The 14,631-nt window shown below is 37.4% G+C and overlaps 1 pseudogene; it reads right to left on the bottom strand.

Annotated features, from left to right (window-relative positions):
• Positions 1–1,128: 1,128 nt before the first annotated feature.
• LOC122098698 lies at positions 1,129–1,241 on the bottom strand (annotated as a pseudogene).
• Positions 1,242–14,631: the final 13,390 nt, after the last annotated feature.

Raw genomic sequence — 14,631 nt, 5'->3', positions numbered from 1 at the left:
GAAAAAAAAATCATAAATAATCACTCCAAAATGCTTTAAAATTGGAGATGCTAAAACATGCCCTCTGAAGTAAATTTTCTTCTACTTTTAACGTTATTCTGAACGCTTTTGCTGGTTTGTCACACCTGTAATCCTAACTACTCTGGATATCTACTCAGGAGCCTGAGATCTGTGGATAGCAGTTGGAAGCCAATCAGGGCAAAATAAATTCAGGAGATTATTTTTCAAAAATTTTAATGAACTAGCATAGGGCCAAGAATGGAGATGTAGCTCATTTAGTAGCTCATCAATCTAGAGGAAAAAGGCCCAGCAAGACCTTGAAGCCCTGATTTCAAACACTGAGCACGTCAACACACATTCAAGTACTTGAGCACATGCGTGCATTCACCCACATATGTATTCAAAATGCCTTCATATCGGAGTTTTGCATGAATTCCTTTGCTAACGATATTATATGAGTAAAATAAAGGAAATAAACTCTTCCATCTCAGAACATTTTTATACGTTCTTATTGTAAAAATACTGTACATAGGGGTAACACTTACATGAGCAAGGTAATGAGTACATTCCCTAACAAGCATTGTTTCCTCCTCCTTTATTGTTCCCCTACATCCCTTCCCTCCCACCTCCACAAGTCCATTAACTTCCTCCCTTTCCCCGCCTCAATTGTAAAGTTCACTTTACAACACAGTGTCTTGTGCATCTCATTGTTACAATGGGTATACCTGTATCCCTATTCAATCATTTTGTTTTTTTTTTTTTTCCTTCCCCTCACCAAATTAGAGGAGAGTATATACAAGATGTAGGCGCACCAACTTCAAATACAGTGAAAACAGGTATTATAGCATGGGGGACGAACATACAAAGAAACAAAAAAAAAAAACACACTGCACGTTACAAGTACATGAGAAACAATAGCAAGAAAAAAAAAACGACTTGTGTCCCTAACATGGGTTTCATTTCCCTTAACATAATCGTATCTGGTCATATACACATAACTTTTGGCCTTTTCTGCTTATTGTAGACATACATTAGTTATTGAAAATTAGAGAAACCATGGGATCTAAGTTTCTTTGGACTTGGCTTACTTCAATTAATAATTTTTTTTCCAAGTCTTTCCATTTCCTAAAAAATTGGGCGATGGAATGCTTCAGGAATTTGCCTGTCATCCTTGCGCAGTGGCCATGCTAATCTTCTCTGTATCATTCCAATGTTAGTGTATGTGATGCAGAATTGTGCACAGAACATTTTTATATATAAATTGTAATTGATTTTCTTTAACTAGACAATTCAACAAAAAGTAAGTTTAAAAGAATTTTCGTGAAATTTTAGAACCATGTACTTCTTACATAAGTACACATTTAAGAATAAAGTCAAGATTGACATGTCAAAAACAAAATAATTCCAGATATTTGTTGTTCAAGAGATGTGTAGGAGGAGGAATTCAATTATTCTATACAAGGGACCTGCCATAATGAACACTGCAGCAAGTGTTAAGGTTTGTTAAAAGTTTTAATGTTTTCAATATATTTAATTTTGGGAATTTGCTTATATATGCCAAAAACTGGGACTGTTTGGCAGGTCATAATACTTTTCTATAAAGTATTTAAGATTTATGGTAGCAGATAAGTACTACTAAGTATGTACATTTCAGATTTTATAGAAAGTTTAGTAATGAGAAGTTGCAAAGTCTTTGTGTAAAGGAGCAGAATAAAGAGTTGACTATGTTAACTACACAGTTTCTGTTAAAACTGTAGGCTTTCCTTACTTCATATGTTAATGAGGAACAAATGATGATATAAGCCATATACAAATTATGAGGTGAACTATAAATAGTAATCTTAGTGGGTGTCTTTAAACACTACTCATAGCCTATAAAATTCTTGTGGAACATCATAATCTTAGCCAGTGTTAAATGTAAAGAAATATGACAATAATAAAATCTAATTTGTAGTACACTTCAAATACTGAAAACACTGGTAATTGTTTTTGTTTTTTATTTTATTATTCATTAATATTTCATAATTGGTTTTCTTTATTTTTAGCATTGTTTTTCTTGTTGTAATATAATACAACTTTTTGTAAGTTGTCATTAGGAAGTACTTTGAGAAGGTTACTGGGATGGCCACACCATTTTTTATAGGTGTATGTGAATTTATAAAGAGGAAACTTAGAACAAAATATGTATTTAAAAAATGATCAAGTGGAGTCTGATTCAAGAGTGTTAATGTATGTCCTCACCTAAAATATTAGCCCTAGGCTCAAGGAGAGTTATTACAGAGTTGAGGGCACAAAAGTGAGAGACTGTGTTTTGTTTTGTTTTTTATTTTTATTTTATTGGTCATGGGGTTTGAACTCTGGGACCTGGTGCTGTCCCTCAGCTCAAGGTTAGTGATACCACTTGAGCCACAGCACCACTTCCATCTTTTTCTGCTTATGTGATGCTGAGAAATCAAACCCAAGGCCTCATGCATGCAAGGCAGGCACTCTACCATTGAGCCACTTCCCAGTACCTGAGAGACTGGGTTTTAAAAAATCATCTAAACAACATTTGCTTTCTGCTTTGGGTTATATAATGAAATATATGAGTATCTTTTTTATGTTTTTGTGCATTGTCATACTTCTAAATTTATACTAACTTTACCACTTTATCCTTGTCAAAGTCATGAAATATCTCTGAGAGTTTGCTTCTGTGAAGATTGTTTTTGCATTTATAATTTCTTCTGAGTCATTTTTTTTAAACAAAATCACTTTATATTTCATGTTGATGGGTATTTACACAGAGACAGGAATATAGAGGATTTAGTTTACCAAATGAACATTAAAATAGTGCTCAAAAATAAAAATCAGCCTTAACACATATTTTCATATCTTTCCCTACAATGTATGATGGAGGCTTTTTAGCTCCAATTTTCTTGGGATTCCTAGGTTTACAATTCTTAAATCACAGAGACATGCTGTAATGGGAGTAAGATTTTTTGGTACACTTTGCCCTTCAGTCTGTGTTTCTTGTTCCTCCCTTTTCTCAACTCCATTATTAGAGATTTTTCTCAGAGATGACTCCATCTCCAACTTTTCACTCTTCCTAGCTGGACAAATGAATTTGCAGATCAAGACTCTTAGACAGAAAGAATTTAAGAGCCTGAATCTAAGACACTTCTCTCATACACCATCCCTACAAAGACACAAGTACCAAAACAGGATACATAGTTTCATTTTGTTCTACCAAGGCCAATGCATGAGGTTGCTTGCTTCTGAGGGTGCCTGTTTGTGGCTCTTACTTATGTTGCAGATTAACTTTATACCTAGTTCCATTATCAGCTACTAAGGATGGCATGTTTAGGCCATCCAGGAGGTTGGCTCAACAGGGCGGCTGGATGTGTGTCCTATGAGGGGTTCCTAAGATCCCTCATGAATGGCACAGAAGATCTGTGTTGGAAAAACCGGGGGCAATTAAGGTATTCTACAAACACCATCTCAGCAAGGCAAAGTTTACTCCTGCAGAAGGCATGCTGTCGCATGTCGAAGTTGAATAAGCACACTGGATAGGCAGCCCACCACTGGTTCCCATGAATTTGAGCTTTGGTATCATCTTTTATGATGGCTCAAACTTTTGACTCCTTTCAAACTAGTCAAAAGCTTTAATAATCAACCAAATCTGAACACCTGGCCATATGAAAAATAAACAACTTTTACCCAGTTGTTGTTCTACTACTATTGCCATGCCTCTAGCCCCTAGCACTTCTCTAAAATAGCATTGGTAAGGTTTTGACTACCTTTACAAGGGCAATGCTTATATCAGTCAAGCACTTCAAGATTTAACTTCTACAATTCTCCCATCTGATTTTGCTTTCTTTTCTTCCAAAAAATAATCATTGACTGTCCTATTCAGCAGTATCCAATAAGATATTTTGATTTAAAAAAGGGTTTGATTAAGGCAGTTTTACAGTCAGTCACAGAAAAAAAACCTTTTATAGAAGAGATAAAGCACACATTACTATGAAAACAATTACTAAAGAGGTAATATTGACACCATGACTCATTGTTGAAATGCTTGTTCTATCATCAAACTTGTAAAAGAATCTGCCACCACACACAGACACCCAACCTTTTTTATAAGTGACTGGGAGCTGGTCTTGGGTTTGATCTCATGCTGTGGGCATTGTCCCAGAGCAGTTTTACTCAAGGCTACCACTTTAGCCACAACTCCAGTACTATCTTTTTTTGCACCTTTATTGGAAATAAAAGTCTCATCTTTCCTGTCTGGGTTGGCTTCAAACACAAAATTCAGTCAACTGAGCATTTAGGATTATACTCAGGATCATTTCAGGTTTTAGGTAATTTGTTTCCAGTATTCAATCCTTGTAAGTTTTTCTGTATCATTGGCCTCCAACCACCACACAGATTACCTTTGAAGTATATTTATTCTTTTATTTTTATATATTTATTTTAAAAATACTGTACAGAGGGTTAGTTACATGAGCAAAGTAAAGCATACATTTTCTATCAAGCATTGTTACCTCCTCCTTTATATGTCCCCTACCATCCCTAATCTCTTAGCTTCAAAACTACCCTATACACTCCCCCCGAACCCCGCCTAAATTGTAAAGTTTGTTTTTCAACAGTGTCTTGTGCATCTCATTGTTACAATGGGTCAACCTGTATTCCCATTTAAGTATTCTGTTTTTTCCCTTTCCTCCCCAAACTAGAGAAGTGTATATACAAGATGGCGGGCACCAACATCAAAAACATTGGAAACATGGGTTATGCTGTTTTTTTGGGGGACAGCATACAAAGAAACAAAAATCACATGGAACATTATAAATATGTTAGAAACAATAACAAGAAATGACAAAAAACACTTGTGCCCCTATGGTGGGGTTCATTTCACTTATCACCATCTTATCTGGTCAAGTATTATATTTAGACCAAATTTTTCCCATTCAATCCTACCAGTGGCTCCTAGTTACTTTTACATGGTGGCATTTCCAGTAAACAAATCCAGCTGATAAATAAAAGCACCTATTGGAATAATTCGATTATGGAGATCATAGATTGTGGAGATCAACAGAATAAAACTAATTTAAGCTGCTCTTTCTGGTTTCTAGCTTGAAGCTCTTTAAGCTCCTAAGTAAATATGAAATTTGTAAATATGTAGTTTGTATTTGCAAATATGAAGTTTGAATGACCCACTAGCTAAGAAGTCTCTTCTTACTTAATTTAAGGTGTTTGAGAATGGTCAGGTATGGATTGGCCAATGGAACCAAAGCACAGATTCCACTCCAGTTGGCCAGTAACATCTCCAATAGTGGTCTCCTGGAATACCACCAGACATTTTCCCTGGCTATGATTTGTACTTACTGCTCATCTTCACTACATCCAGATAAGTTTCCCAGAAATGTTCAATTTTCCCCAGGTAGTTGACCTAGAAAGAATGGAGCCGATCAGTTTCAAGGGTTTTTGAAATAGACTCTTGCTTCTGAGAAGAGAAACAAGGTGTTCCAAGTTGTCTCAGATCACATTTTGCTGACCTATCATGAATTTCATGCACATGGGGTCTGGGCTCTATGACGGCACAAATAGAACCTCTTGTGTGGCCTCCCTGCAACACAGTAATAGCAGTACTCCGTATGTGGACAGAATCACCCTAGTATTTCCTCACTTATTCAGTCTCAATTTGAATCTGGGTAAACTCAAAATTGGAAGACATACACAAAGTGTCTGCTCCAAGATTGAATTTGCAATCATATCATAAGATTAAGTAGAGGGTCCATTGAGGCCCTGGAACTAAGCATGATCACTTTAAGGGCATTAAGAGTGTTTGGATTTCCCCAAGTAGGATGTTTTCACAAGTCAAACATTAGACATTTATCTGGACATTATGAAACTGAATCATATTTTGACCAATTTTTTAATTAACACCCTCATTACTAGATGGCAATGCCCCTGCCCACTAAAAGGGAAACTTGCATTCTTGTTAGATAGAAACGCCCAAAACTCCTTCCCTCTTGGTAGGAAACCCTTCCTCCCTCTTGGTAGAAAACGCTTTAGGTGTAGCTTGCCTTTGTTTTTTTGTTTTGTTTTGTTTTGTTTTGTTTTTTGGTCGGTCTTGGAACTGAACTCTTTGCCTGGGTGTTGTCCCTCAGCTCTTCAGCTCAAGGCTAGTCCTCTACCACTTGAGCCACAACACCACTTCCAGTTTTCTGAGTGGTTTATTGGTGATAAGAGTATCACAGAATTTACCTGCCTTGCCTAGCTTTGAATGACCATCCTCAGATCTTAGCCTTCAGAGTAGCTAGGATTACATGTGTGAGCCACCGGTGCCCATATTATTTTTTTCTTTTTTCTTTTCTTTGTTCTTGGATTTGTCGGTTGTGAGGCCTGAAATTTGGGCCGGGACACTGTCCCTCAGCTCTTCAGCTTAAGGATAGCTCTCTACCACTTGAGCCACAGTGCTTTTTCTGCTTACATGGTGCTGAGGTTTTGAACCCAGGAGTTCATGCATGCAAGACAAGCACTCTACTGCTAAACCACCTTCCCAGCACTTCGTCTGAGTTTTTAGTTAACTCACTTGCCAATGTTCAAACCGTCTAAGGTCTTTGTGCAGGGGCTGGGAAGGTGGTTCAGTGGTAGAGTGCTTGCCTTGCATGCCTGAGGCCCTGGGTTCGATTCCTCAGCACCAAATAAGCAAAAAAGAAAAAAGCTGAAAGTGGCACTGTGGCTCAAGTGGTAGAGCGCTAGCCTTGAGCTGAAGAACTGAGGGACAGTGCCCAGGCCCAGAGTTTAGGCTCCATGACCGGACTTCCCCTTCTCCCTCCCAAAAAAAGGTCTTTGTGCAGCTTTGGTCTCCAGTCACCACAGAAGCTCTTCCCTTGTCAGATAATGTTTCTAGAGCTAATTTACCCATGCCATCCTACTAGAGGATTTAGTTTATGGGTTACAATTTTTTTTAGTATAATTTACAAACCTCTTTTGATTTTATTCTACTCTATATTTTATTTTTGCCAGTCCTGGGGCTCCCTGAGCTTCTTTTGCTCAAGGCTTACACTCTACCAGTTGAACCACAGTGCTATTTCCAGCCTTTTCTGTTTATGTGATTCTGAGGAATAAAACCCAGGGCTTCATGCATGCTGGACAAACAAAGCCATATTCCCAACCCCCAAAATATTTTATTTATACTAATCATAAGAATAAAATTTATTCATAAGGTGCTGTCTGGTTTCAGGCTTTGAACTTTTTGGAAACTTTGGAGGGGGGGATCCTGAAAACCACCTAAGTAATTAGGAAATACGAATGACCCTCTAGGGAAGGGGTCTCTCCTAACTAGTATAAAATGTTTGAGAATGGACAGGTGGATGAAATGCTATGGTGAAAGGGATGGTCAATTGAACTAAAGTACAGGTTCTACTCTAGTTTTCCAGGAAGGTCTACAACACTGGTCCTCCACAATACCATTAGACATCTCCCCTGGCTATATTTACTGATTACTGCTCATCTCTTCAAGGTTTGGATTTCAGTGCATCTTGATAAGTTTCCCAGATATGCCAATCATCCCTCCCGATACCTACAGAAGCAAGGGGTATAGTTGGCTTGGGCAAAGAGGGTTTTTGTCTTAGATCCATACTCTTGTGAACAGCAACAGTAGGGTCTTACAAGTTTCTCCAGGCCGTGTTTGACTGACAGATCATGCACTCCATGCTCTTAGGGATCTGAGGTTCATCATAGTAGGAAGTGGACCACGTGTTTTTCTGGTTTCTGTGCCACAGAATCTTAATGGTGGTCAGAATATTTAACCCATTTCACTCAAGCATTATTTTCTTGGTCATAAGACTTGAGCTGAAGGGATCAGGGACAGCACCCAGGCCCAGAGTTCAAGGCAAAAACCCTACTACTTGAGCCACAGCACCACTTCCAGTTGCTGGTAGTTAATTGGAGATAAGAGTGTCAAGGAATTTCCTGCCTGGGCTGGTTTTGAACTCTAATTCTCAGATCCTGAGTAGCTACGATTGCAGGTGCAAGCCACTGACACCTGGCTTTTGACTTGAATTTTAAGTCTACCCAGAGAGTCTGCTTCTGAAACTAAGGTTCAATGCCATACATCCTTGGATCAGCTAGATGATCAATCCAGGCTTCAGAGTCAAAGTGGGCAGCTGATCGAGTTTAGTGAGTAGGACTTTTTTGAGTTCCCCTTTCAGAATATAATATTTAAAACACACACATGCAAGCACATATTCATAACAAGTTTTTGTTTGGACAAGTGCACATTATGGAACTCCATAATGAAAATCATCCATTCTTTAATAGTGTTCTCAGACCTTTGTCAACATTCTCCCAATGGATTATCAGAAGCACGTCCTTAGATCATTTTCCTTGGGTTCCTTAGGCCTAGAATTCTTATTCCCCGTTTTAGAAGATCTCTTGTGATTTCAGTTTTTGGTGCACTTAAACCTCCCTATTGTAAGTTTCTTGTGCACCCTTCTCATATTTGATGCTCCCGTTACTGGAGATTTCTCAACAATGGATTCCTCCAGCTCCCCCATTTTTATTCTTGGGCCAGAGAATGAAAACACATATTGAGACTCAAGTTCTCTTTGTGCCTAAGACACACTCAGCCCATAAAAATCTCCAACCAACCAGGTAGTTTGCTCTAATCCAATTTTTCCTCTCATGGCTTATGCATGAGATTACTTTTTATTGAGGTGTTTCCTTGGGCCCTTTCCTGAAATTGCTGATAAACTTTCCATCCTTTATCACAACAGATGGTGTTTAACCCAATCTTGAGCTATCTCAACAAGTCAGGATGTGTCTCCTCCTGAGGGTCTCCCTACATCCCCCTTGCATAACATGGATCCTGGATTAGTCCCCACATTGTTGGGAATACTCCCCTACTGTAACCCAATATCCCAAGAAAGACCACCAAGTTGAAAGGAACTTAGCATGGCAAAGTTTAGTTTTGTTAAAGGGCATGTTATTGACAGGAAACAACCACTCTGAGTAGGAAGTCTGCCCAGGTTATACCCCTAATGAGTTACTACTTCTGGTATTGATCACAAGTTGTGTTCACAATCTTGCTCTATTGGCTCTTTTGAAGCTCAGCTGATTATTATGAAAGGGGTTAATAGTTTCAGAGCAATTCATTAAACCAGGACAACCAGGCCATAAATTGTTAGAAAATTCTTACTCAGCTTGTGCTTTATGAGTTAAACTATTCCTCAAGTCCTTAGAACTATTTTAGTAAGAAGAAATACTTGAGTTATATAGCTTTTTGGAAGATAATTAGGCTTAGTCAATGCTTTCCCTCAATCAATGATTTTCAGAGAAAATGATTATTCTAACTCCTACACAGTCTATTCCCAGAAAGAATTTATTATAAGCAGCTTCCTTTTTGGAATGGAAACTTATGAGCTTCCAGGTGAAAACACCTTATTTGCATATTGTCTTGATTCCCTTAGGCAAATTCGCCTCAGCAAGTGATTATGAAACCAACAGCTATGTGTGGCTGCTTCATTATAAAGAACCTGTCTTGTTCTTGTGCTCCTACTGCTAATAGAAAGAGGAAAGTCTGCTTTCTGGAAGCACATATCTATGGACTTAAGCACGCTTACTGAACCCTGAGCACAGAGCACAGATTGAGCTGCAGCATTTCAGAGCCATAGATGAATCAGTCAGATACCAGCTGCTGGGCTGACCACAGGGCACAATTCTGATGCCACATTTCTGAGGCAAATCAGTTCTAAGCTGCCAAGACACTATGGTAAGAAGAATCCTGAGGGGGAATTCTTGGTGGGAAGGAGAATGTGAAAGTTTGGATTTAGGTTTTAGAAAATGCAAGCCACTTTCTGAATTGCTTGAGGCAGTGAGCAGATCATCATATTTTCTAGCCCTCTAGATGCAGAGTATGAGAACACTTCCCACATCTCACACTCTATCCCTCCTGCCTAGCAGTCTTCAATTCCTTCTTACAGGAGTTAAGCAATTTTTAAGAAAGCAAAATTCAGCGAACTTGATCTAGCTTGTGTAGAAAACATAGCCTCTGGCTTTAGAATAGATCAATTTCTATCTCAGAATAAGAGGAAGAAAATAAACCACATTATAGAGAATTAACACTTTGCTGCATTAACTTTTCATTTATTAGATTCATACAAGAAAAAAGAAGATATCTGAGAATTTCTGGAGCCTTTGCTAGCCTAATATCAGGTTCTTGTTGTTTTTTATTTGTTTGTTTGTTTTGTTTTTTTCCTAATACTTTAGAGATTCTAGTTAGAAGAATTGAGAAAATGCAGACATTAGCCTGGTTCAGATTAATCTGAAAACACAACACCTAAGTTATCAAATTCTAAATCTAGTCTCAAAGCTGAAGGTCAAGGCTTCCCTCCCCGCAAACTCTTCAGAATAGCAGTATTGTCTGTGTATCGGGTTTGTTTTCTTTAAAGAATTAGAGAGCAGAACAGTTTTTAAAGCAGTTTTTATTCAAAGCAAAAAGAGAGCAGTGCAACAGTCTCTTCCCTCAAAGCAAAAACAGAGCAGTGAAACAGACTCCCTAGCGAAAAGAGAGACATAGTGTCTCATAATTGGTTTCCTAGTCTCAGAGCATGAGTATGGAATTTTTCCTTGTTGGATGCCCCTTCTCAGAGCACAAGCACCGAAAACACTTTTGATTGGATGGGAAGTAGAGGGACACTCCCCAGACCATAGTCAGAAAAAGCCATGTGTTAGCACCTAAAGCTTCATGGGAAAAGGGTGTGTATTTTTTGCTGCATCATTCATCCCCACCATGTTGGAACCAGTTCCAACCATTACTTTTTATCCATAACTACCCAGATGAAGTGGTTTAACTCCCTTTGAGTGGCACATAACCACTTGTTACTCACTGGGCACTGTATATTGTGATGTCCCATCAACACTATGTTGACAGAGAAATTGGATGTCTAAATTGCTGTTTTGAAGAAGCAAAGCCCTCTGACTTAAACTTGCACACTTAACTTAAAATTTATTGTCTTTTTTCAACTATATTAGCATTACCTACTTAAATAAGTGGATTTTTCATTTTGATATATCCACATAGGCATACAATGTACCATGATTATGCTTAACCCCTTCATAATTCTCTCCCAGGTTTTATTAATCATTTTAAGCATACAACATAGTAGTAATAAGTACATTTACAATATTGTACAATCTCAATGTCCACATTCTTTACATCCTCCAAGATTCAAATTCTTTATTTATTAAAACAATTTTCCACTCTCCTCTGCTTCAAGTTATACATCAAGTAAGTTTTGCTTCCTGTCTCTATCAATTAGACTGTTCTATGTAACTACTCTTATAAGGTGAATCATGTAATATTTGATCTTTTTTTGACTGGCTTATTTCACTTAGCAGTATTCCAAAGGTACAATCATAATATAAGATATGTCACAACATAATTCTTTTTTTTTGGGGGGGGGGGGTCCGGTCGTGGGGCCTGAACTCTGGGCCTGGGCACTGTCCCTCAGCTTTTCAGCTCAAGGCTAGCACTCTACCACTTGAGCCACAGCGCCACTTCTGGCTTTTTTCTTTTTGCTTATGTGGTGCTGAGGAATCGAACCCAGAACCTCACGCATGCAAGGCAAGCGCTCTACCACTGAGCCACCTTCCCAGCCCCATAATTCTTTTTGAAGTTGAAATAATATACCACTGTATGTATAAACCACATTTGCTTTAGCTATTCATTTGTTGATGGCCACTGGATTGCCTCCATATTTGAGTATTGTACAAAATGAATATGAGTGTGCAAGATCTCTTCCAGACCTTGCTTTTAGTTGTTTAGAGTATATTCTCAGAAATAGAGTCACTGGATCACAAGAAAACTCTCTTTACTTTCTTTTTTTTTTAAATTTTTTTGTCATGGGGCTTGAACTCAGGGACAAGTCACTGTCCCTGAACTTTTCCTCAAGACTAGAGTTCTACAACTTTAAACCACAGATCCACTTCCAGTTTTCTGCCCAGGCTGGCTATGAACTGTGATCCTTGCATTTCAGCCTCCTGTCCTGAGTGCTTAGGATTACAGGTATGAATAATCCTGTTTTTAATTGTTTGAAAAGATGCCATTCTATTTCCCATAGAACGGTTCCAATTTTACCACACTTTTGTCAATATTGTTACTTTATTTTTTTGTATTATTCTACCTAATTCATATGAAGTGGTAATTTTTTTCATTATTTTGACTTACACTTTCGTGGTGATAAGTGATGTTCAACACCTTCTTCATTATCGTGTTAACACTTTGTCTTCTCTGGAGAAACATCTGATTTATTTGCACATTGTAAAATCAGGTTGTGTGTCATTGCAATGATGTTTTTTATATATTCTTGATGTGAACCATTTATCAAATATATACTTGCAATAACTTTATCCCATGCTTTTTTGGACACTATTGATTGCAATCTTTGGTGCATCCTGATTTATGTTTTCCTACAATGAATGACCCTTCATTGATGTCAGTTTCTAGTATATCTTCTGGTCCTGTAACTACGAAACATCATATTGATTTGTACTCCTGCTATGGTAACAGTGAAGTAAAGCTATATAAGTATGCTCTGGTCACCTATCTCCTGCCACTTTTGGAACTCTCTCCCTTAGCTTTTCGTAAAGGTCGTGGGGCATATCCACAACTTATTTGGTCCTTAAAAACCTGTAGAAAGTTACAAGCCTTAAATTTAGTTTTCAGGGAAATACGTGATTTCCGATTTCTTTTTTTTCCTTTTTGTACATTTTTGATTGTAAGAATACTGTACAAAGGGGTTACAGTTACATGACAAGGTAATGAGATGAGTACATTTCCTCTCAAGCAATTTTGCCTCCCCTGGGCAAATAAGATGAAAATTGAGAGCTTCGTAACATAGAAGCACACCAAAACTCTAGGTATATATTTTTCTTCATACGAGTATTTAGAATTGTGTGAATCTATAGATTTAACCTACTTGCAAGTTAATAATGAACTTGTCCCACCTTAATGGATGCTAGTCGATTTATGATGCTCTTGGGCCAGAGACAGAAAGGACTTAATTTTTACAGTAGTAGTGAAAGCCAGTGAGATATGTGTGTATGTGTATATTTATATATTTCAAGTGTATCTCCCATCCCTCAGTGCCACTGAGTGAAATAAAGATAGCCATGTGAAGCCTATACAAACAATGGTTTCTGAGTTTGAGCAACTGCGATCTTTATAATGAGCAATAGGCATGCCTGAACTTTACTCTGGAGGATGACAATAGCTTAGAAAAATATTGCAAATATACTATGGAATATAGAGCAGCTAGTATTCACTTGAAGATATGCAAACACTTGTGACTGCCATGGAATTTTTCTTTTTCTTTTGTTTCTTGAATGTTCCTAGCTACAAAGACCAACACATATTTCTCCTAATAAACGCATACCTCCCCTTGAAAATGAGGCATGAAAATTTGTTGAGAATATTTATTATTTTTCTAACCCTAAGCCCTCAATCCTATTTAGAGTACAATTCAACAAAAGAAATAGATGGTATTCAAATTTAACACATCTAGAAGCTTTTTTCTTAGAGCCATTTCTTAATGTAGGTGTGGAAGAAATTAAGGAAAAAAATAGCTTCACAAATATATATTATGAAGATATTCTATGTATCTTAACAGTAATAAAGGATTACATTTCTGTTTTTTAGTGTGTGAATGTTTACAGAGTATGTACAAAGTGCAAACATTTATGCCAGGGCCTATCATAGAATAGAATGTAGCAATTTTTCTCTATATTGTTTGTATATTTATAGAATTTACCTGTCTGACTTCTCTCCCATTTTGATAAACAGAGCACCTGTTTGATTGAAATACAATCATTATTTTTCTACCTTCAGGATTCCACACACATTGTTGTCTACGAAATATAGAAAAGATTCATGCATAACCCTCATCTTCAAGGAGCAATTCTCAGTATCCCAAGTAGCTTGTGTTTATCTCCCACCCCTTTCCTCCCAGCTGACAATCTAGCTGAGTGATGGCTGAATTCTATAAGACAAGAAAGTTCAGATAATTCACAGGCATTCAGTTAGTATCTAATGGAAACTTCTTCACTTGGATTATATTTTATCATCATCTTTGTGAGAACTTCAGCTTCCTTATTTGGAAACTGAGCTGTTCAGTTAACAGTGAGTAGATGAATCTTATTATTTAAAATTTCATTTAACTGAAATTGGAAGAACTAATTTTTCAGACATTCTACATTTGAGATTCATTAGCCACATATAGCCAGTGGCTAGTCTGTTAGACAATGCATATATAGAATATTTCCATTAACACAGATGTTTCTGTTAGAACTGTTTTAGAGCATGTTTTAGCTTGTTAATTCATGGTCCATGTTCACAAACTATATATGCTCCATAGGTGGTACTCAGACTGAAGATCCAACAAGAAAGGCTAGACACTCATGAAGTTAAGATATAGGTATAAATTGTTCTACATAGGCACACTTATTTGTGAGGAGGAAGGGGATCAAATAGTCAACATCCGCAGAATCAACACTCTCAACTCCAGGAAAGAATAAGTAAAAATTAACAGTTCTTTCCAGCTTTGCTTCTGTGATTGAAACTGACTGTGGTATTCTCAATGGTGATTTTGT

This window comes from Dipodomys spectabilis, unplaced genomic scaffold (assembly GCF_019054845.1).
Source record: "Dipodomys spectabilis isolate Male_0828 unplaced genomic scaffold, ASM1905484v1 ptg000487l, whole genome shotgun sequence".
NCBI lineage: Eukaryota > Metazoa > Chordata > Mammalia > Rodentia > Heteromyidae > Dipodomys > Dipodomys spectabilis.
This window is presented reverse-complemented; position numbering and strand designations above follow the sequence as displayed.